This window comes from Schistocerca americana, unplaced genomic scaffold (genome assembly GCF_021461395.2).
Source record: "Schistocerca americana isolate TAMUIC-IGC-003095 unplaced genomic scaffold, iqSchAmer2.1 HiC_scaffold_723, whole genome shotgun sequence".
Taxonomy (NCBI): Eukaryota; Metazoa; Arthropoda; class Insecta; order Orthoptera; family Acrididae; genus Schistocerca; species Schistocerca americana.
The window spans coordinates 7922-30391 of record NW_025726482.1 but is presented as its reverse complement, the minus strand read 5'-3'; the positions used below and the strand labels follow the sequence as shown (position 1 = coordinate 30391).

The following is a 22470-nucleotide window of genomic DNA, read 5'->3' as shown; positions in this document are numbered from 1 at the left end:
ACACGAAAATACATATAAAACCAACAAACACATCTCCCTCCAAAAATATAATCAAACTAAAGGGACCAGCACGAAAAACTGGGGGTTTTTGGGTGGGGACAAACTAATTATAAACACATACACACAATACGATCCCACACAAAAACACCACAAAATTCCCAAATTCCGCTACACTTACAATATCGACAGGAATCGGTCGCTTCCCTACATAGCTCAACCGCAATTGTCGATACCACAAAATAAAAAAAACAACTATTCCAAAGGTTATAATCACACCACAACTGTCAATACCACAAAACCAACACCTAAAACAACAGAAGTGGGAATCAGACACTTCCCTTGACCTATATAGGTCAACAGCAGCTCACGATACCAAAAGACATACATAACTACGACACATTGGAATCTGACACTTCCCTTGACCTGTATAGCTCAAATAAAACTGACTAGAAAAAAAAATTGAAATTGAGTACTTCCCCAACGATACATAAATCAACAACAAGTGCCGACACCAAATCATCAACCACCAACACATGCAGCCAATATCATTGACCCAACAATACATAAAACCCCACAAAACATAACACGCGCACAATAGAAAAAAAAAAAACGATTACCCACCACAAAAAAGCTCCAACGCTATACACTAGGTCAGCTACCCCAATCACACACACACATTCACACAGAGACATACACAAACAAACAAACAAACGAACACAACCAAAACAAACCCCCAACTCGCAAATTCTGCTTGCATGCTCTGCATTTCACTATCTCAGCCACAAGCCCAAAAAGTTGCAGAAACTTAATGACGGACAACATGTCGTCCTCCATTTCAGCCCGCATACGTGCACTATCAAATTTAGAAGTCATATCCATACCTAACAAAAGAAGCTGCAAACTGAATTAAACGACTTACCGCGCGACCAAAAGCAAACCAATAACATCAAACGACACCACAAGAACATAAACACAACGGAAACTTAACTCACTGAAACTAATTTTCGTTCTTGTATAAGAGCCACAGTTCAAGCACCGACACCCAAATGAGCAAACCACATAACGCGCGGACCATACACACACCCACAGAGGACACCACCAACCGCACAAGACGACGTCTACAAAGACAACACACTCAAACTAACCTCCGCGCCGTCATGACGTCACACCACAACACCCTTACGTCATGGGTCAAAGTCGACGGGTGGGATCGGACGCCTTCGTTGACCCGTTTCCAGGCTCTTGAGTGGACGAATAATTTATTAACTAGCTTTAGCATGAAATTTTATTATTTTATTAACTTGGTTATCGCTACGAACGTATTCTGTTCCTTGTTTTTCAGTAAAATCTTTTATTGAAGTGTCCGCCTGGTAGGTGAGTGGTCTGGGCGACGGAATGTCATAGGTAACGGCCTGGGTTCGATTCCCTGCTGGGTCGGAGATTTTCTCCGCTCATTCACTGGGTGTTGTATTTTCCTAATCATTATTTCATTACCGTCCACAAGCAAGTCGCCGACGTGGCGTCAACTCTAAAGACTTGCCCCAGGTGACCGATCTACACGACGGGAGGCCCTAGCCACACGGCATTTACATTTACATTTATTGAGCTACTGTCCTTTCCGCAGCATTGGCTCTTCAGATCTTGTATTCACTTCTTTTCACATTACATAACCTTACTTTTTTTAAAATATACAGCTAGATTGAGTACGTCTTGGAGTCACTGTACGCTGGTCCGTGTGCTTGCGAAGCTACTATGCCGTATTTCATACTTCTGCATTCGCACTTACATATTACGACAATGTGCAGTTTAACTGATACACCACGTTAAGGGTGCCTTCAAGATAAGTCAGAGTTCTACGTTTCCTTACGCTAGTGTCGGGAAACGGGATGTCAGAGGCTGCCCATGTTTCAAGAACCATGGCTTGGAATCACTAGTACTGCTGACGTCTCGTAAGATTAGTATTTGGCTAAGCAAAATCTGCTCAAACGTATTTAACAAATGCCTCTATCAATTTTATAATTCCGACAGATTTCAGTCCTATAATGGAAACTAATAACAGGAGCCAAGTCAGTTCATAGAGTTCTCGCAATGGAAATGAACGTGGCGTTTTGGGCTCAAGACGTTTCTATCGTCGGTAAAGGGGACACACAAATTTATGCTGCACTTCCATCGTGACATTTTAACATCGAGGGCACAACTTCGTAAGCGATAGCGTCGTGTCCACTAACATTCGCTGTTTTGCAACGAAATATACGACAAACGCACAGTCACGACTGCAACAACCTGCCTGCACAACACGCCACAAGGAAACCGACGCCGTTCAGGTGGACCTAACATGAGCTGCGTGACGATACGTCACGCTTTCCTGTCACGCAGATTTGAGTACAGCAAGAGCCTGGTAAGCGATGCAAGGTTTATAATGCCGCCTCATCCGTTTACTTACATCAGCAAATCACACAACATAACATTCTACGTCACAGAGCCATGTGACAGAGTCCAGAAAAGGCAAAAAGATAGTAAGGTCGGGTTGTAACCGTATATTTGTTTACGTTTAGGCACAACTAAATCCGAGAATCCAGCTTAATTGTTCTGCTTCTCTTTACAACAATTTAATTTGAGGGTGTCCGTTCACTGTTATGTTCGTATTTCCCAAAAGTGGCGTAAATCTTAATTTGTTTGATATAGAATCTTTCGCACTAGTGGGTTCTTTACGTGCAGTTTGCGTACAATGAAGTTACATTTTATTCTGATTAAGATAATTTAGCGAATACTACAGTTGAGCGAGTGCTTAATTATTGTTGCAAGCGGTAATACCATTTCACGTTATATCACACAGCTAAAGCGCTAACCTGTAGGCCTAATTCTTGCTGCTCGTAAGTAACAAAACTTCGTGTAGCGAAACGTGTGGTAAGTGATTTAATTCTATTTTTAAGCATGTAATCTGTTGCCAGGCGTGACAAGTGTGGATGGATACTCCTCAGTGGAAATCACTTAGAATAATTAATGATTAGAGGGCAAATTCTTTTAGGAATAGTGTACAGTAGATGGCACGGGATGTAATTTATAGTGAACCAAATGCTAACAAAAAAATTTAATGTATTCCATGTTAAACTCATATTATTTGAAAACAGCTCTCTACACAAGCTAATCAGAAAGGATACTAAACAGCCATGTAAGAATTCAAGGATCACTACAGCAGTCAAAGTATCTTATGAAAGGAAATGGAAACATATCTTTTTGCAAGAACAAGTAGGAATCCTGAGTAGTTGCACCCTCTGAAGATACTTAAAATTACTAAGTAAGGTTATTAAAAAATCAAAGAACATGTACATAATGTTAGAAATCAGTATTTCTGACACCAGACCCAAGACTATGGAATTTAATGATATGAGAGACAGGGTAACCAGCCATAAACAAACATCACTATTTAAACGAATGAAAGGGCTATAAATAATGAGTCACTGGTAGCAAATGCATTTAATAATCATTTCTTATATATAATAGAGACGGGTGGGGACAGACAGTTAAAGAGCAAACTAAGAGCAGTTTCTTGAAAACATAACTTCCATAAAATTCAATCATATGAATGTATCCCAGCTTCGCCTTCTGAAATTAATAAAATTACACATCGTCTGAAAAATAAACACTCTTCTGATTTTGATGGTGTTTCCAGCAGAGTATTAAATTTTTTCCCATTTAATAAGTGCAGTCTTATACGAAGTATGCAATGCATCACCAGCTCCAGGCCATTTTTTCGAGCGACTGAAATCTGCAGTTGTTAAACCTCTGTTGGAGGAAGGTAATAAGACAGATGTCACCAACTACCAACCTTTTTCATGGCTCATAATCTCCAAAATTTTTGAGAAGATGATGTATTCTAAGATATCATCTTACCTTAGCGCCAATAGTATCCTTTTCAAATCACAGTTTGGGTTCCAACAAGGCTCCTTTACTGAGAATGCCATTTACAAGTTCACTCACCAGATTTTACAAACATTAAATAACAAAACTGTGCCAATTGGTATTTTCTGCGATCCCTCTAAGGAATTTGACTGTGTGGATCACAGTATTCTCCTAGATAATTTAAAGTCTTATGGGACTGATGGTATAGGCTACCAATGGCTAATATACCTAAGCAAAAGAATGCAGAAAGCTGTACTTCGTAACTCAAACAATATAGTCCAGGGAAAGAATTCTGACTGGGAAGGAATCACTTATTGGGTTCCCCAAGGTTCAGTCTTATACCCCTACTATTTCTAATATATGTAAATGATCGTCTATCGAGTATACAACAACGAGAATTGGTTCTTTTTTGCAGATGACATTAGTATTGTAATCAATCCAAGCACACATACAGAAACAAAAGAAATAGTAGACGAAGTCCTCAAAATTATTAACGGCTGGTTTTCTGCAAGTGACAGAAGATATTCAGCTTCGCACATCTAGAGGTAGTACAGCAATGATGAGTAACATGGCGAGAAAATATACTGTATATAGGAAGAGAATTTCAAAGTTCTTAGGGGCCCATACTGATGAGAACTTAAATTGGAAAAAAAGTTTTGGGACTCCGAAAACTTAGTTCAGCTACATTTGCACTTAGAATCACTGCAATCTTGGCAGGGGACAAACCAGTAAGTTGACATGTTTTGCATATTTTCATTCAATAATTTCCTGCAGAATAATGCTCTTGGCAACTCATCTTTGTCGTAAATAATTCACTAGAATTGAAAAGGAACAATGACATACATAATTACAATACCAAAAGTAAAAATAACATTCCTATCCCACATTAAGTGTGGTGCACAATGCTGTAACACAAACTTTTGATCACTTACGCAGTGATGTGAAACGTCAGATAGCAAAGTAAAATTTGATAACAAACTGATAACGTTTGTCCTTACAACTTCTACTCTGTAGAAGAATTTCTATTACCGTAATGCATAAAAGGAGGGAGGTACGAATTACCAACTCGAGTCTGTATAATTTATTTTTTTTTAAATAAAAAGGCTATCAAATCTTCAGAATTTAACCTATATTCAAAGTAAGTTGCCATTTAAATGTGCAATGAATCGTTCCCCATGATTACGACATATCATGGAAAATGATCAATTGAACACGTAAGTAACAAAGTATATAGAGCGCTCTTTCATAACACACAAACATTACACAAACTTTTTGCGAAATCCCGAACTCCCAACGAAATTTTCGCCTCTCAACCTAACCAGGATATTGAGTAATGCCACAGATCATTCCTTCACAACCTAAATACTACAAAATTTTAAAAGTGTTGAAATAAAGATGAAGTGTCATTGTTATATGTAGCGATTGGGTAACAACCTGCAAAGACAATGAATTTGGATTAAAAATTTTGGAAGACAAAGTATGTAACGAATTTTAAGCATTGCATTGTCAAATACTCAGTTGTATTCCCGTTTTTATTGGGACCAATAGATTTGTGTCCACTATCTGATCATCTTCGGGTACCCAGTACCAAAACAAGAGGATCAGGTAAATGTGTACAACTCCAATATGTAACTAGCTTGTGCGTATACATTACATGCAGCCCATTACTCATTATTGTAAAATACTTACAAAATCCAGCTCAGCTATGCACCTTTACAGATGCAATAACGAACGTAGCTTGCGTGATGTTGCATTACTATAACTAATTGTCTGCGAGTAACAGTGGTGTCCTGACAACGAACCAGCGTCCTATGCGCACGGGGTCACACTGAGGCACGGCTGGCGCTGCAATTTCGCAGGACGAGACACCTGACACATCGCAACACTAGCCATGTGAATCGGGCGCCATTTTCCGTTCACAACGTTGTTCTCACTCACGTTTTTCTGCGATTAAACATGCAATAGCGGGCGACAAATGTCGATCAATAAGTTATCAAAGGCTAGAGTCCCCTGTCATTTGCTCGTAGCGGTGCTACTTCTTGGTTAAAGCCTAATTTACACGTCCTCACTGGGTTGCACGCAAATACGCTACCGCCCACTGCGCATGCGCGGCTCGCGTTAGGGCAACTCGTTGGTGAAACTAAACATTTTCGGCTTCTGTCAGCTTGGCGAGTAGTGACGAGAGTGTGGAAGTTAGGTCTGACGATAGGGTATCAAATTGGAGTATGAAGTGAGGAAGGGAGGAAATGGTTCGTTTATTGGATACCTATGCTAGGCATAGGTGTTTGTGGGATTTAAATGGTGTTTACCAAAATAACAACCAGCAGCGTTGTTGTGCATCAGAGCGTCATACGCGATTTGAGCATGAATGGGTTGACAGCGTCTCAGCTGTGAAGCAGAGTTCATTCGATTAGGAGTGGATACACAATAGAATTAAGAAAAATACAGGCACGGAAAACATCTAGATGTGGAAGAGTTCACTTCTACAAAACTGAACCCCCTTGGTTCGAGTTGGCCTATTCTTTAACGAAAACTGTTAACAGGAGGAAAAGTTACACACATCGCTATTATTTATTTATTTAAAAGCCAGAGCAGTGTTCATTCAGAAACGTATTTGAACTTTGCAATGTTTCCATGATTACTGTAGCTTTTCATTTGTGTTCGTCCTTGTTCCTAACTCAGTTATCGAAACGCTCCTGGTCTGCTAGCTGTGGTTGTACAGACTGTTGAGGAGCTGCCTTCTCTGACAAACCAGCGTACGCAGCACTGACAATTCTGTCCTCTAGCAGCAGTGGTACTGGTTTTTCATATAAGCGAAAGTGGGAACCCGAATTCCAAATGCATTTTTCACAACACAGCGAGCCACATGCTTTCTTCGAAACTTAGAAGCATGTGCCGAGAAAGGCTAAATTAAATGTTGTGTCAATGCAAACACGTCAGCACCTATTACATCTGGACCTTCTAGCAGGACGAGAGTTGTGGACGGTATACAAAGTGATTTGTAATTTCAGTTCTGGCGACACTGCTTCACACACTACAGTATTTTTCCTTTGTTACTCCAGTACTGACTATTTAGGGGAAACATAACCTACTCTGGTAGCGTTCTACGATAACTTTAAGGGTTTTGCATTACAGTTCCCTTCTGCAAGATCGCTGAGCAACGGAGCTGACGAGTTTTCTTTAATGACTCACTGACCCAAACACGTTACTTATTTCTTTTCTCATGCAGTGATTTCATGCAAACAGGCATTAATTAACTCCGCCACAACTCGTGCAGTTGTCAAAACGTTCAGTTTATAAACACGACTATGGCAGTCACAAAACTATGAAACTTATGTGAACACAGGTTGCTGCTGACGTTTCGTTTCTGGGTCGCTCACCTGCGCGGTTATCGGCGCCTGTACAAATTGACAATCTTTACTCAATCTGATCTCACCATTTTCATAAATGATGATGAAACGATGAGGACGACACGAACACCCAGTCCCCGAGTGGAGAAAATCCCCAACCCGGCGGGCAATCGAAACCGGTACCCTGTGATACAGAGGTAGCAACAAAAGCCACTAGAACACGAGCTACAGACGTGAACACCGGTGTCGCCGTGTGTTCTTTTATTATGAAACCACCTGCGTGCGACTCGTTTCACACAAGGAGTCGAGCAGCGCAATGCCGTAGTGTAAACTAGCCTTAATGGAACAACCGCCACACAGACACTAACTAGTAGTTCGCGAATCAGAGAACCAAATAAACGAGCTCCGAACATCGGGCCTCTTGGACATTCCAGCAGAGTGCAGCTGGCCGCCTTACCCATCTCTCTCTCTCTCTCTCTCTCTCTCGGGTGTTCCAGCGGACGCCACTGCACCCCTGGCTGCCTTCTCTGTCAGGACTGAGCCGGGCGAGCGGCGCACACAGCTGAGAGCCGCAGCGGCAGCCTGCGCTGACGTCACGGGGCGGCGTTGCCAGCTCTCCCCCCAGCAGCAGGCCGACGGCCGGGACCGCACTGCGCGGCAGGGAGGCGGGGGGCGGCGCACTGTGTAAGCGGCGCCGGCTGGGGATCGAGTCTGACGTCACATCAGACACTGAACCATCATCCGGACTCAGCTGTACTGTGTAAGCGCTATACCTGGATCCACCGGAGCAGGTTCAGGTGTCATCTAAGCTAGCACGTAACACGCTTTGCAACACGGCTCAAGTCGCCTATCGACACGATTATTGCGCTGCCGCGCGGGATTAGCCAAGCGGTCTGAGGCGCTACAGTCATGAATTGTGCGGCTGGTCCCGGCGGAGGTTCGAGTCCTCCCTCGGACATGGGTGTGTGTGTTTGTCCTTAGGATAATTTGGGTTAAGTAGTGTGTAAGCTTAGGGACTTATGACATTAGCAGTTAAGTCCCATAAGATTTCACACGCGTTTGAACATTTGATTACTGCGCTGCGACCGCATATACAGGGATTTTCAAAAAGAATATTCGTATTTCGATTGCATATATTTATTAAACTTTAAGACATACGAATATGAATCATTACACACATATTTACGAACCTCTCAAGTTCAGATTAGAGATGTTCAATATGTCCTCCATCAGGGACACGAACATTATCACATCGATACTCAAATTGCTTCGGTACTCTCGCATGTCATTTATCACTGTTGTTATGGCAGTATGCTTCTGGTTCTTCAACTCTTCCAGGTTCTGTGGGAATGTTGGAACATAAACGTTGTCTCTAACGAAACCTCACAGGAAAAAGTCAGAGGGTATCAAATCCGGTGACTGTGGAGCCCAGGTGACACACGCTAAGTCGCCAGCTCCTTGGCGACCAATCCAGCGGTTCGGTAGAGTTTCATTCAGATACTCACGCACTCGGCGACTCCAATGGGGGGGTGCCCCATCTTGTTGAAAAATGAAGTTGTTTTCGTGCAGCCTCGAAAACAAACACTTTGTAACATAGCGAGATACTGTTGACCGTCAACATGATCGGGATATAGAAAGAAAACACATTGACTTTGGGCAAACCTCGTACATGTTCAATAGCTCCTTATAGGTTCTGTAGGCCCCAAATTCGAACGTTGTGTTTGTTTATCTGACCACTAACATCATCAAAAATGTCGTTTCGTTATTGAACACGGTATGCTGTGCGAAAGTGTTGTCTTTGTCAATAGCATAAATAATCTCGTTTACAAAATGCCACACTTTTGCGTTTGTCGTCGCGACGCAGAGCTTGTAACGGCTGTAACTCGTATGGCGACACAACCAACCGACGTCTCAAAACACGCCAAGTTGTTGCTGTAGGCAGTTGTAACTCCCCACTGGCACGACGAGTTGATTTTGAAGGACGAGATTGCAAAGTAGTATGAAGTCGTGCAACATTTTCTTCAGGAACATGACGGCGGGCAGGACTCTTTCCTTTACATACAAATCCTGTATCCAGAAACTCTCGATGCCATCTGCGAATGTTCCGCCCATTCGGATGGATCAATTTGGAACCTCAGGCTGAAACGTTTTTTCACTGTAATCACGGAACTGCACTCGAGAACACAAAATGATTTCTGCTGCGGAGTAGCCATTTTAAACATATGTCGGTTACCAAGCAAAACAGAAGACAACTGACATCTAGCGGCTATTAACATAAACTAGACTCTGTATTCCTTGCTCCAATAGCCAAGCCGAGGCGCAGCGATCGATAGTTTGCACAAAATAATACTTTGTAATATGTATATTCTTTTTGAAACACCCTGTATTCATCGTACATCTTACATACACAGTATTTATTATCGAAGATGTCGAGCTATAACCGTGGAGACAAGCAAACGGAAAAAGATCATCAAACTTTTCCTAAATACAAGCAAGATTTGCTGCTGTAAATTGTGTTAGACCAGTACAAAGATACAACTGGAAAGAAAGGAAAACTCAGATTAAACCCATTGCGACCAACAAGGTAAAGGCATGAAGAGAAGTTGCTGTTGACTTTAATTCTCGTAACATCGCGGCAAATGGTGACTCGAAGAGCCTGAAAATGTGTTACCAAAAAGCTAAGAAAAGGATCAACAAAGCATTCACACGTGACGAGGTCTAATTATGTATGTGATACGTAAACTGGAGCAAAAATGATGGCTGAACTCTTCAAGGCTGAAATGTGTAGAACAGGAGACAGTAATTTCCTAAGGCTCTAATGGAAAGTGGAGCTCCTGAAGCCACAATATTTTTTGTGCACTGATCTGCAAGTTTTTTGCAACCAATTTTGCTGTTTAGAAGATATTTTATAACCCCATTCGTTATGTTCTTGTTCTGATACAGATTTGGATAACACAGGCTGCCGTTCATTCACATCATCAGTAAACTAGGAGACAGCTGTATCTTCACGCGAAATTATTGGTCTCGTGGATGACAATGAAAATGAAAACGAAGGAAAGGATGTTTAGTCGAGCTGGTAACAACGATACTAAAATAATGTACAAACTTTACTGTAACAGCACAACGCTACGCATTTTGCACTGAAAATAACCTCTAGTTAAATGAAGATGAGCAACACACAAGCCAGTATTCTATCATACGAGGGTGTGTAGTCTCCTTGGTCCAACGATGTTCCAGTGCCTTCATCACATCTCGAAAATGAGTTTCCTCCAGGCCTGCGAAATAGTTGTCAACTCTGGCTATCAGTTCTTCGTTTGAAGTGAATCTTCATCCTCTGAGACTAATTTTCAGTTTTCAGAAGAGATGGAAGTCTGACGGAGCCATATCAGGTGAATTAGTTCGCGTAATTTAGCCACGGCGACGGCACATGTGAGTGGGCGAGCATTGTCTTGATGGAAGATGATTTCCTTCCTTGCTAAACCTGGCCTTTTTTAGCGTAGCTTTTGTTGCAATTAGACCAGGACGTTAGCATAGTATTCTCCAGTAGTTGTTTGCCCAGTGGGGAGATAATCTACAAACAGAATCCCCTTCGCATCCCAGAACACGGATGCCATAACCTTTCCTGACAAAGGAATTGTCTTTGCTTTCTTTGGTGGCAGAGGATCAGCATGTTTCCACTGCTTTGACGGTTGTTTTGTCTCTGGGATATAGTAGTGCACCCAGGTTTGATCTGTGATCACAAACCGACGCAAAAAATCTTGTTACTTTCTCCTGAAATGGGCCAAGCACTGTTCCGATATGCCCATTCTCGTGTGTCTTGGTTCAAATGGTTCAAATGGCTCTGAGCACTATGCGACATATCTTCTGATGTCATCAGTCCCCTAGAACTTAGAACTAATTAAACCTAACTAACCTCAGGACATCACACACATCCATGCCCGAGGCAGGATTCGAACCTGCGACCGTAGCGGCCACTCGACTCCAGACTGTAGCGCCTGGAACCGCAAGGCCACTCCGGCCGGCTCGTGCGTTTTTGACCCAGCGTCGAGAGTCGCCGCACCCATCTTGCAGATATTTTTTTTTTCATATCTAATTCGTCAGTTAAAACGTGATATACCCTTTCAGATATCTGGCAAGTGTGAGCAATTTCACGCCCTTTCAATCGGCGATCCTCCGTGACCATTTTGTGCACTTTTGCAATGATTTCTGGAGTAGTGACACAATTTGGCCGACCACTGCACGGATCATCATCTAAGCTCTCCCGACTAAATTTAAATTCAGTTTTCCACTTGGCAACAGTTGAATATGAAGCAGCAGAGTCCCTCAGTGTATTCTGGAAATCGGCACGAATGTCCTTTGCTTTCACACCTTTCTTTAATCACTGCTCGAATCTCGATTGTTTTCCATCTTCGCAAATCACTGCGCCGGAACAACAACAGAGGCACGTCGCCGCCACAGCTCTCTTCAGAGAGCGCAGACATTTAAGGCGATTTTTGCTACTACCATCTTTTTCGCCTTAATACTTCCTGTTATAACTTCTCGCTCCATAATACCACTGACTTGTGACACTGCAAATTTCTGTAAGCGCGGTTCTAAGCTGAGTAGACTGGCCTTTATTACACCATTACTTCTTATTGGATAATTGGCAGTTTTGCTGAATAAAGATAGGGCAAAAGTTAAATGTTCAGAAAAATGTGCATTACACAATCTCTGGTACACCAAACGTCAAAAATGGATGATGATATATCTAAATGAGATATTTTAGTATGCATAATCATTGTTGTCATTGTTTTAACTAACCTGCGCCATACTTTTGTGAGATCCAAGGAACATGGTGCAATCAAAGTGGTGCGAGAGACGGCAAAGATTAGGATTGTTTGTGTACTCTCTGCTAAAAATTTAGCGTTAACTGATCCTATGAACCAGTGTTCATCTGACCATTTCTATGCGTTTGACTTTACTATTTATCATATACACATTCCTGTGTTTGTATCTGTAAATATTTTAATATTTTGTTTTGATTTTTAATTCGTAATGAAATAAAAATAATCTTTTACTTTTTGAAGGCCGCCAAAGTGCCAAGCCTGCTCGCACTGTTGGTCCTAATGTTAGAGCCCTGCACAGGCCGTGCGTTTCCGAGTTCTACTCAGTCTAAAATGAGTCCTGGGGACAACTCTGGGACAGCAGCGATCCACTGACCACGTGTCTGCCCACACAAAGGCCTCTGTGACAGACCCTGGCCTGCAAAGACTATCGTGGTAGTGGGTTTAGCTTACAAGGATACGTTACTGTAACGAATATTCTCGAAATATGTAATTGCATAATTATAACAGTAATCGATTCTTCCTCTGTTAAATTATTTCTCTTTTTTAAACTTTTACTTCACTAACAAGATAACAGTTATATCTGTATCAGGCATTGCTAACTTTAAACAACTCACATGCACAGTGGCTGTAAGAGGCAACAATATTATCAACACATTACTAAAAGAATATAACACATTCATACAAATCAAAATGAAAAAAAAAACCTTATAAATTAGGTAGTTTGAATTTATTGGAGAAAGAACTATAAGATTTATTTGTTGACAGAACTACAAAACAACTCCGTTTACATACCAAATAATAATCATGACATATTAACTTTCAGTATAAAACATTTTCCTTCTCAGGTCATTTGCACATATGAATTTGTTTGAAATTTTGGTACTACCAATATTTTAGTCATTTCTTTATCAACATGCAAAAATTGCCCAATCATTCAATCTCTATGTATCATCGTTGACAGAAAAAACGTTTTCAGTCGTCTAAGTGCTGAGAACGACTGCTCAGAGGTACAAGCAGTAACAGGTATAGTTAAAATTATCCGAACAAACATCACAAATTCTATGAGCATTTCACGCATGGGACCACTGTTTCCCCCACTTAAGATATTCCTAATGTCTGAAAGTTGGCCACTTCATCTTCCCTCATTCTGCACACATCTAGAAACATGCCCCCTATGCAGTGTTAGCTTATCTTCATCGAAAGTCTCATCCATAGAACTGCACGATTCGATCAGCACCAATTTGAGCGATGGCAAAAGCTTCAAATTATAAGTTCCAAAACATTTGAGTCAAATCTACGATTTAGCGAATCCACATCCACGTCAATTATTTCAAAAATTATTCGTCTGTACATTTCCTCTGGCGTTTGACAAGTACGAGAATCACTATCTTCTTCGTAGCATTTTTGGCATCTTCCTTCTGTAGTTTTTCCTCCTATCTATGTAATTATGTAGTTCTCAATTCGTTCGGGCAATCAATTATTCATAATAGGAAACACAGTCATAACTCAGTCACTCAAAATGATTCGGAAATTTTACTTGTTAGAACGAAATCAGGCGATGATTCTTCTTCTCTGCAGGCTCGTGCTTTGCGGCAGTCTGCTAGTCTGTAAAAATAAAATGCCTCGTATTTTGGGAGCGTTGTATAATCAGTCGGGAAACCTCAGATCAAGCGGATATTTGGCTTTCATGAAGTTTAATCTTCCGAAGAACTAATGGAGCTCTTGGATTATTAAATGCAGGTTCGTATCCAGTCTTTCGGAAGTTCCCTTCTGATTAACAACTACGCAATATATCGATGAATATCATTAATTCTCGAATGTCAAATAATGTCCTTTTGTATGAAGGAGCAATATATATATATATATATATATATATATATATATATATCCCTTGTAATTGTACAATTTCGTATCAGTTATCTTTTGTCATAAATCTCAATATTCAGATTACAGTTCTTCAAACAATGCTCAGGCTAATCGGCACGAAGACAATGTCGGAAGCTTTTTTTCTAACAACCACCAGAGAGAGTACTACAAAGAATAATTATGCGCTCATGGCATAGCTATTGTATGAAACTACTTTGTGTATGGATTCTGCGAGTATGAAGATAGAAAATTGGTAAACGTCATTCAAGGGTAGAATTGTATCAGAATAATTCATCGAATATAAAGAGATATTACACTTCTTCTGAGCAAAACTGGTTCATGAATGTTACATTCATTCCACACCTCAGAAAATATATTCTTTTGTGAAGCTACCCTCGCAGACAAAGTTTCCATCGATGTTTTGATTTCCCAGTATGACAACGGTTTCTTCTGAAAGGAAGAATGAATTTCCTCAATCCTCCCAAAAGCTGAAATTAACATTTTCATGGAAATAAAAAACTGAATTGATACAAGCCTGAAAAGTATCTGCTAGCCATTCCACCTACTTAACTGTTTCCTTCTGACACATCCTCCAATAATTGCGAGATATCGTCATAATTATTATTCAACGATTTTAGTTAATTGTACACTGACACACTACCTCATATGACAGAATTGTCACAAAGTCAGTCTGAACACTTTCTGCAACACCATTTTCCTTGTCTTCTTGTAGAAACTGAAACACCACTAGTCTTTTTGGCTTATGTCTTACAAATGATATTAATTCAGGAAGAATCATCAGAAAGATTCGCACACGACTAGTACCTAGCATCGCATCTGGTACTACCAAATTCACATTATGCTGTGAACAATGAACAAATATACCTCTCGGCTGCAACTGAATAATCCTACTTTGAAATTCAGTTAAACGTCCACTGGCATTGCTCGCGCCATCATAAAATTGACCACGACTCTATTTTATGCCGAGGGATGAACGTCTTATGACATCCTGGACGACTTCAAACAATGTCCTGGGACTTGCTGAAGCTACTCAATAGAAGCCTGTAAATTTTTTTTTAATTTGAAGATTTTTATCGACATATCCCAAACATTTGGGTAGTTGTTCCTTCACTGATGTGTCGTAAGGCTCATCTACAAGAAGAGAAAAGTATAGTGCCTCCTTATTAGTCTTCACAATGTTTTGCTGTACATCGCTGGATAGTAACGAGACAACTTCATTCAATATATGGTGAGAGGCCCACTTATTTGAAGTTCTCTACCGCTGAGATTCCAAGTCAGGACCATCTTCTGCTCTAACAGCAGCAACTGACGAATATTTGATGCTTCATCGGTGTGACCACGAATTGCTACTCCTTACTGACTTCAAAACTGGAGGGACGATATCAGCTTTAAAATTGCCTTGCATGAATTTTTCATATCTTCTAATTTTTATGTTGAGTTAAGGGATAGCACGTTGGTACCTTGTTCTCCAGCTGCCAGAGCAGTCACGGACGTTTCTCATGAACTCTGAAACGTTCAATTGCCTGTCTCCACGGGGAAAATTCATTTCAAACAAATGCATTACACTGTCTGCAGAACTAGCAGCTGCCAACGAAAGCACTACACTCGAATCAAAAGCGTTCTTTCACACACTGCTGAACATTTTGTCTATTCTTTCCCCTAGTAAATGGAAGGAAATGTGATTTTTCATCGTTCATGGCATGACATACCTGACGGTTTTTTGAAATTTTTGGCTGACGTACTACGGCAACTCGAAGAAGACATATTCTTAGGTTCCTTATTTTTTGGTTGATCATGCCTCTCACTAATGTCGGTGTCAGTAATATCCACTTACGATGAGGACGACGACAAATATACGACGAATTTATCCATAGCGACAAGGTGTGTGTAGAAGCAATATGTTATGTTTCAGCTTTCCACACGCGTCCAGTGATCGCGCAACTCTTGGAAACTGTGAAAATTTCTGCGCGACGACGAGCTTTTGCTCCAGGCATCCCATCAGTAGACCCTCTCCCTTGTACTAGCTATTAGGGCAGTAACACCACATCAGTCCATAATTTTAAGTTCCCGCGTCTTTCAAAGCCATTGAGTCACAAACGAAACGATAACAATCCACATTACGTGAAAACAATTTCGCTGAAATTTTAAACCACAGGGCTGTTACGTTAAAAAAAAAAACTTTTCAATTGGTTTGTAACAATCAACTTCATTGGGTCTCGGATTAGTGTTTATTATTGCTCCATATCGGCAAGCAGATATTTTAAAGCAATTGTTCACGAACGGAGTTGGCGTATTAAACAGCGTGTCCCTTGCAAGGAAACACGAAAGCAAGCAGCCTATAAAGGTAATAGCGGAGACTACAGCCGAGAGTGAGTGACAGCGACTGCAGCATGCCCTCTTGGTTGGAAATGGATACTAACAGATTGGCGTGTGTAAACAAACGTAGGAGAGATTATTTGAAAGATGGCTTCTGTTTGTTCATGAGCTGAAAATGGCTGGTAGAGGTGTTGTTCGTGCCATGTATGTTGCAATAATTACCGGTAAGCCTTTTCACAGATTCTGGAGGAATAAAGCAACGAAAGTATTAATGTTAATTTGTGATTAGTGTCTTTCAGTGAGTTAGTTGTACTTATTACATTGGAGAAAGTTAATCTTCCTAACTTGGCTTTTGTTATTTCAGGAAACAAAAAGTGAGTTATTCGTAGCAGGAGGGCAGATCTTGGCGAAATGTTTAGAAAACAAGGACCAGAGCATTTAAATAGGAGTCATGTAGTATGCTCTGATCATTTTGTAATGAAAAACTTCAGGAACAAGAATTTACTAAGCCAAGGATAAGAACTGTTTGTAAAGCAATAAAATGGCTATATTTAATGCTTGTCCAATGATTTGTTACATGTAACAATTTTTCTCCTCATTTCAGTATTTGGCCTGGCTCTGTTCCTTCAGTTTTTCCCGATAGAAAGGAAAGTAATTTCAGACCACACCCAAAAAGAAGGAAGAGAGAAGAGGAAGTTGAGCAACAAGAGTCAGTCGCTGACATTCAGGCTGAAGTGGACGATAGCGTCATCTACAAAGTGCAAAAAAGTGTGGAAAATGTTTCCCATTAATTTTAAAGCGAAGAGAACAAGGCAAAAATGATGATTGTCACTTTTTTGTAACTTTTGAGGGCGACGAATTTTCTGCTCTAGTCTCTCACATATCATAAACGTACACCGTATAATTATCACAGCAACATTTTTATTTTTCTATATCTATTTGTTTAGGTAATAAATGTAATACAATAAACACATTTTCAATTTCAAGGTACTTTATTAATTAAGAAGTTAAATAGGTACGCAAAAAACATGGTAAAAGTGATGGCAGTCATTAAAAACTTGGTAAAAACGTTGAAGGTCCACTATCTTTTTGTGCTTCTTCAGCGGATCTTGTAACCCATAAACAGATTCTGAATACTGTTTATTTTACAAAATTTGTAATATTCTAGATTTTAACACATTAAGCCCATATGGATTTTATTTTAATACTGTTACTTACAACTTATGTTTTGTCAATGAGGAAGTTCTTCAAAGTACTTTTGAGCAGATAGACTGCAAGACTTCTTCATGTACTGCAGGTCATGGTACTTTCCAGGTTTTATTTTAATCAGATCTGGAAATAAGCAAACTTTTGGGCTAAAACAAAGGAACCTGCTGGTGGTTTTTGTCATATAATAGTAACCTACCTACCTACATAGCGTATTATGAATTTAACTAATAACCGAACTAAATATCTGTGGCAGTAATCGCAAAAATATTTCCTGTGCTGATAAGTTTTCATTACTTTCAAGGTTACACTATTGTTATGCGGTATTATTCTGTAACTTATTATAGGTCTATAGATTATTGCTATGTGAAAGCAAAGGTAAAGTGTTGAGTCATTTTCTCTTACATTCACGCGGAACTGGTGGTAAAGAGAAGGACATATCATCAGCAGGGTCTTCTGTCTCTCTTGAAAGCTTGGTAAGTTGGTGTTGTGTTAGGATCGATGACATACGAAAGTACCCAGTGTAAGATGATCTGCGTTCAACTAACCTGGAATGGTATTTTGAAAATTTTATTTCACGAATTGGTCGTGTAGCAAATGGGCATTTCTTGTGATAGTGATTTTCCAAAAAAGCAGTCCATTTTCTAAATAGGTTTTGGTGAGCTTCAATCACAGTGAAAGGCGAAGGCTTTACTCTGGCGTTCTTTATTTCATTCACCCAATGTTGTGGTATCTCTGCGGGAAATTTGGCATTGGTCAGGGCCATATCTCTACCGCATTCTAGGTAAGAGTGGCCGCGAATAGGGAATATGATTGTTAAGCAGTCTAGTTTTTTTAGGATTTGTGTCACATAATGACAGAAGCGAAACGTGGTGTTCAAATGGCTCTGAGCACTATGCGACTTAACTTCTGAGGTCATCAGTCGCCTAGAACTTAGAACTAATTAAACCTAACTAACCTAAGGACATCACACACATCCATGCCCGAGGCAGGATTCGAACCTGCGACCGTAGCGGTCACGCGGTTCCAGACTGAAGCGCCTTTAACCGCACGGCCACACCAGCCGGCAAACATGGTGTGGTGCTTGTTCTGTCCGCTACAAGAATCGCAAAATATGTACAAGTTTTTGACATTGGACTGTAACATGGTGAAGGTATAATAGTGCAACATCGATACTACTTCGACTGCACCATTACCCCCTTCTGTTTCTGCGTAAGCAGAGAAGAAATTGCATTTCCTGTAGATAGACTGTTGACATTGAAGAAATACAATGACAGCTGACGGCGGTAGTAAATGTCATTTGTGGTCAAATTAGGTAAGCTTAAATTTTTTAGAGAATCAATGGTAAGTGCCTCAGTACCCTACCTTTTCCTTGAAATTTTTCTACATTTTTCTTTGCGTCATGAAACATGTTAGCTTTCCTCAGGTGTAGTTCATTCTCACATTATTTTGTCGTAATGCTGCTTAAAATATTTGCTTTTTCCTTGTCATCATTAGTCTGTTCCAGCTGGAGGTTTAGAGCTTTCATTTCTGCTTGGTACCTGTCACATGCACTGCAGGTGTCGCTTCTGGGATATCCAAAAACTATGTTAAACTTAGATACGAATATCTCTCTATAATATTCATAGGACACAATCTTACCACTAGGCCTACCTGTATTGTACAATGTGTACATTTGTTTCAAATTTAAAGTGTCTGGCAAGTATGTTTTTTTTTATTTTTATCAAAACTATAATGGCTTGCACAGCCCTTAAACGATGCAATGTGATCATTGTTTAACTTCTTCTGAGATCCTAAAATGTTTGTGGTCATACTTTCCTCACTTGGCTATTGGGGGTTTACCTGTTTCTTTCAGACTCATTTGAATAGTTTGAACCCTTCTCCCAGTTACATCAAAAATAGACAAAAATGCTTTTTAATACACAGGGGTGTCAATAAAAGTATCACCATGCTTTATTCTTAGTTTGTAGGTGTAGCTCTTATCATTACAACATGATTCATTTTCAGGCTTTCTTGGTCTGCGGTTTTTTACGCCATAAACATTGATAAGCCCAGCCAAGTATGTGGACTGATCATCATTAGATTCTAAACTATTAAAATGAGAAATTAATACTTTTCTTTCACTTTCACAAACTCTATCAAAACACTGTAGTCTTTTACATCTGCAATCGGGCCCAGTTTCGTGAGTACAGACTAAGTTTTTTCATCACATCTCTTACCCTTCTATGGGATTTTCTCTTCTTTGTGCTAGGTTTACTGACGTTTCCGCAATCTTCATTCACACTAGAGATCACTTAATTCACTCATTTTCACAGAAACTACTACCAAGAACACAAGCTATAAACTTTGGCAACTTCCTAACCACAAACACAAAGTAAACAAAAGAATGAAGACAGCATGTTGAAATACTGATCAAGCAGATCTTACCAATCTTATGAAATGACTCGCATCATATGTGCCGTGAACACAGACGACATTCATCGGTTTTACCATGCACAACAAAAATAAAATGGCAAATAACTTCGTAGCCGCCAGCATTCTTGCTGCGTAACCCCCCCCCCCCCCCCGCCCCCCTATAAACTCGGCTGTATTTGAGCTACAAATTCCTGTCCTAATCTGAAAATGGGAAAAAATTGACTATCATCATTTTTGCCTTGTGCTCTTCTTTTTTTTAATTTTAAAGTGGAAAATGTAGCAGAAAAGAGTATCGAGACAGAAAGGAATGATTCGTGCTCTGAGATCCGAGTTGTGTATTTTAAAATGCAGAGTAATGAAGTGCATCACTGCTAAAAGCAATGTTTTCCATGATGTGGCAGGCAAGTTTATCAACCTACAGGAAATTATGAAAACTGAGAAACATAAGGAAAGAAGATATACAGAACAGGACAGGAGCTTTGCTTTGGCTCTTTATTTCTGTTCACTAAAATCGTACAGGTTTTGGACAAAATATTTTTGTTTACCTACTCCAAGGACACTGAGGAGCTTGTTGAAAAATTTGGAGGTTAAGCCAGATATTAATAGCTTAGAGTTTGATTTGTTACAATTAAAAGCTGAAAAAATGTAACCACAGGAAAAAATTGTGTCAATAGTATTTGATGAAATGTCACTTAAGTCACTGTTGACTTACAGTGCACAGAATGACGTATTTGAAGGTTTTGAAGATACTGGCGTAGAAATTTGTAGTGATTCAAAGTTAATTGAGTGCCAGTTATGTAACAAAGTCATTGTACTGATGGCCAAAGGTCTGTCCTTAAATTTTAAACAAATAGTAGATTATTATTTGTTCTGAGAAATCATGTCAGGGGAGATAATAAAAGATATGTTGATTAACATTTTCGTTCAAATTCAGGATAGTGTTCTATAACCTAAAACTGTACTTTGTGAACAAGGTACAAATAATGTTAAAATGAGAAAACTGTTAGGGATTAACTCATAAAATCCATTTATTGAAGTGAATGGGGAAAAAGCATTTTTTTTCTATGATGCTCCTCACTTATCCAAGTCACTGAGGAATGATCTCAAGAAACATGACTTTCAGTGGAAAGCAAAAGTCTGTAGTTGGACTCACAGTGAAGAATTTTATAAGAAAGACTCAGTAGTTGTACCTAGACTTGCTCTGAAGCTCACAAAACTATGCACCACACTCCCTGTATTCACACCAGTGAGGGTGTGTTTAGCTGTGAGAACCCTAAGTCACTCTCTTGCATGCAGTATTCAGGTACGTATGATATTTGGCTGTTTGCCACCCTCAGCTGCTGTTACAGCTTATTTCCTTGAAATGTACAATAACCTGTTTGACAGTTACAAATCACCAAAATGTAGCAATCCCAAACAGCATAAAATAACACTTTGCAGTGATTCTAAACATTTACAGAAACTGTTGCAAATTCAGGAAAACTTAAAGCAGCTATTTGTTCTTATTGATGGAAAAAATCCACAGTGGATTCAAGCTGCGACTGATAATATCACTCCTCTAAAGTCCTTGTGTTCAGAATTAAATGAAAGGTTTAATTGTCCACCATGGAGGACGACCACTGTTGCATCAAATATGTCCCGATCTGGGCCAAAAATAGCGACTGAATGTGTCTGGAGATATGCCGAAGGCTGCTGGTGGTGTGCGATTTGTGTATTCTGGCGCCACAGACCATGCCCCGGATCACTTCCGACCACTGAAGTTAAGGAATGCTGGACCTCATGAGTACTTGGCACAAACGTTTTGTCCCTGTCTCATGTTGCAGTGTTACCTGTTCAGAGAGAGACAATAAACGCCGTACTAGATTAAGGTCACAATCGCCCTTTAGAAAGATGCCCACATCTTGAGTATATTCTGTTAGGATACTTTTGTTGTTTCTATTGAAATACGATTTAGTGTTTTGTGGAACATCCTAAGAAAAGGACCCAAGGTTGACCCATACAGAGGCACTGACAGCGGATAGCGATGCCTGAGAGATTTATGAATTGTCATAAGATCTGTTTTCGACTCACTAGTAGATATTATACAATTTGTACTGGTTAATAGCTTCCACATGGAGTTCTTTCCGTGGAGAGCAACATATCTTAACGTGCTGCGTAACTGCCTGCGTAATGGACGCCTGTACAAACATTCGGTCCTCTGTTTTAGGCAAAAATTGTAGACCTTTTTTATTGACATAGATATAGCAACAGGGGGCGTCATTCGTGCTTCACATTTCCTGTCGTCGGACTGCACGCGCAGACGGCCAGTGCAGTCGCCGAGGGGAAACTCGCCGGAGGGGCGCGACGCCGGATGTGGACGGCGAATCCGGCTGAGGGAGGAGTCGTTGGCGCCAGGATTTCGCCAGGAGTAGATCCCGCCCATTCAGCCCCCTCAACAGTGAGGAACAAGTACTGGAACAAGCCCCGCCCTTTCACCCCCTCTGCAGCAACTATGCATATTATTTGGGATCTTCCCATAGAGTCTTTGCTCTTGATCGCATGTTTCCAGTTGACCCTAAAATAAATTA

The 22470-nt window shown here is 40.3% G+C and overlaps 1 protein-coding gene across 1 annotated transcript in view; it reads right to left on the bottom strand.

Annotated features, from left to right (window-relative positions):
• LOC124589757 (speckle-type POZ protein-like) overlaps positions 1 to 5938 on the bottom strand; it is a gene marked incomplete at its 3' end in the record, with an annotated part of 39572 nt that extends 33634 nt beyond the window's left edge. The window contains exon 1 of the mRNA XM_047131586.1: positions 5593 to 5938. The remainder of the gene's footprint in view (positions 1 to 5592) is intronic.
• Between the last annotated feature and the right edge of the window lie 16532 nt (positions 5939 to 22470).